Raw genomic sequence first — 3,107 nt, forward strand, 5'->3', positions numbered from 1 at the left:
CTCCCTGCCGCTCTCTCTAAGAACCAATGGAAACGTATCCTCGGGAGAAGATTAAAATAAAAGACTCCGCTGGGAGGCGCCCTAAGTGGCCTACCTGGTCCTCATCCCTGTGGCACCCCAACCCTGATCCTGACACGGGTCCCACGGAGTGCACCCCCCGCCATCCTCAGAGGCTGCGGGGGGCGGGGCAGGGGCAGGTGCTATCTGCTGGAGACGCCCCACTTGGGCGCACAGAGCTGACCCCCCCAGGTGTCCGGTGGGGGTTTGTCTTCTCTGCCGCCTGCAGCTGGGCCAGTGCCTCCAGCTGTGTCAGGGCCGGTCCTGGGCTGCCGCCCTGCGCCCCTGGCTGGGTCCAGGCCTGGGAGGACAGACGGGGCCTGAGCCTCCAAGACGGGCTCACAGCGCTGCCGGGTCGGGGAGCTCGGTTAGAAGTCCTCGCAATACGCCAGGGCTGGGGGTTCGATCCCGGTCAGGGCACATCCAGGAATCAGCCAGTGGCTGCATCCAGCTGGGTGCTGAGTAGAGTTGCCAAGAGGGAGGCCTCAACTTCCCCCGGGGGTCCTGGCTTCTTTATATATTTTTTTATTGACTTCAGAGAGGGGGAGAGAAACATCAACAATGAGAACCACTGATCGCCTGCCTCCTGCAGGCCCCGCCCTGGGGATTGAGCCTGCAACCGGGGCACGTGCCCTGACCGGGAACTGAACCTCCTGGTTCACGGGTCGGTGCTCAGCCACTGAGCCGGGGCGGCTGGGTTCCAGAGTCTGGGGCCGCCGTGTCCCTCTGGGTCAGTGCCGCCTGATTTGGGGGGGTTGTTCCTGGGCCTCCCAGGCCACCGGAGCCCCGATCACCCCATCTCCATTCATTCGTTCTTCGGGGCCAGCTGTGCCCCTTCCTGGCATCCCTGTTGGGCCCCGAGGTGCAGCCTCGACCCTCCCTGTGGACAGCCGCCTCCAGGGCGGGCAGCCCTAGGGTTCCCGGCCTCCTCCTCTCAGAAGCCTTCCTGGCTTAGTCACAGCAGAGTAGATGGCAGCCACCTCTGCACCAGCTAAACTCCAGTCACCTGCCCCACCCCAGGCCCAGGGTTGGGGTGCTGCCTGTTGTGGGTGGGCACCCGGCTTCTCCTTTTCTTTTTTTAAAATATATTTTTGCCGAGGCCGGTTTGACTCAGTGGATAGAGCATCAGCCTGCGGACTGAAGGGTCCCGGGTTCGATTCCGGTCGAAGGCATGTACCTTGGTTGCGGGCACATCCCCAGTGTGGGGCGTGCAGGAGGCAGCTGATCGATGTGTCTCTCTCATCGATGTTTCTGGCTCTCTATCTCTCTCCCTTCCTCTCTGTGAAAAATCAATAAAATATGTTAATAAAATATATTTTTATTGATTTCAGAGAGGAAGGGAGAGGGAGAGAGAGAGAGACATCAGTGATGAGAGAGAATCACAGATCGGCTGCCTCCTGCACGGCCCACACTGGGGATCGAGCCCACAACCCACGCATGTGCCCTGACCGGGGCTGGAACTGTGACCTCCTGGTTCATAGGTCAACGCTCAGCCCCTGAGCCACGCCAGCCGTGGGCACCCAGCGTTTTCCAACGTGACTTCCATGGGGCTGAAGGTTCCCGTTTGGTTTGTTGACACTGTGGGTCCTTGGCAGCTGGCACACAGGTAGGTAGGGAGGGACAGCCTCGCAGGGGACCAGGGAGCCGCCCAGGATGCCTGTGGACACCAGGCCCACCCCGCTGGCCGCCCGCCACCCTGATCTGGCAGCCGGCGGAGCTCCTGTGGATGGGAGCTGCCGCTTCCCGGGGGAAAGCCTGGAGCCGGGAGCAGCAGGGCACCCAGGGAGTGTCTTCCCGGACCAGTTCCAGTCCCATACCGGCGTGACCCTGTCACTGGAGCCCAGCCCGCAGGGAGGGGCCTGTCAGGCAGGAGCAAGGCTGGCGATGTGCCGTTTTCTCTGGCGGCTGCCACATCCTCCCGCCAACTCAGTTCCTGAGAACAACACACAGGACCTGGCAGATCTGCAGGCAGACGCCGTAGGATCGGTCTCCCCTGACTGAAGTCCAGGTGATCAGAGGCCCGTTCCTCCCAGGGGCTCCGGGGGCGAATGCCTGTCCTCCCGGCTGCAGGGTAGTATCTGTCTCTCTCTCTGACCCTCCTGCCTTGCTCCTTCACTTACACTGTGATAGCCCTGACTGGTGTGGTTCAGTGGATAGAGCGTCTTCCCATGGACTGAAGGGTCCTGGGTTCGATTCTGGTCAAGGGCAGGTACCTTGGTTGCAGGTCCCTGGCCCTGGTCAGGGGGTGTGCAGGAGGCAACCAATCAATGCGTCTCTCTCTCTCATATCGATGTTTCTTTGTCTCTCCTTTCCCCTTCCACTCTCCCTAAAAATCAGTGGAATATCCTCGCGTGAGGATTAACAGAAAAAAATAAAAATATTGCGACGAAGTGAGCCCACCCCGACTAGCCAGCATCCTCTCCCCAGCTCAGTGTCCTTCCCTTAACCACATCTACAGGCCCATCTTGCCATGAAGGTATCTGATCCCAGGAACTGTGATCCGAACATCTGTGGGGCCATTGTCTAGTTTATATCAAGTCCCAGATGGCTCCCTCTTCATCCCTTCCCTCCAGCGCCCCAGGAGGGGACAGACCTGCCAGGGGTGGGTCCAGCCGGGGGACCAGAAAAGGGACCCTTGACTGGTGGTTCACGGAAGCACAAAAGATGGTGCTCTCTGCCTGAGTGTGTTCAAGGAAGGCTGCCTGGAGGAAGAGACCTCAGCGCTGTACCTTCAAGGACACTCAGGGAGATGACAGGTGGCACCGAGTCCGGGGTAACTGGGCCAGTGAGGTGGTGGCTGAGGGTCCAGGGAGGGCTGGCCCCTCCCTCTGCTAACCAGCTTCCTCCTGGGGGCTACAAGGAAGCTGGGCTTCTCCACCCTCCCAGCTGGGAGCCTGAGACCTCAGTCTCTCCGCCTGTAAAATGGGGCTGATGACAGAGCCCGGGGACTGCTGGGCATCCCCGCTGCTGATTGCTACCTCGATGCCTGCCCGCCCGCCCACTGCCCCGGAAACAAAGGAGCTGCTGAAACCAGCCTGGGGCCCGGATCA

The sequence above is a fragment of the Myotis davidii genome, unplaced genomic scaffold (genome assembly GCF_000327345.1).
Source record: "Myotis davidii unplaced genomic scaffold, ASM32734v1 scaffold936, whole genome shotgun sequence".
Lineage (NCBI taxonomy): Eukaryota > Metazoa > Chordata > Mammalia > Chiroptera > Vespertilionidae > Myotis > Myotis davidii.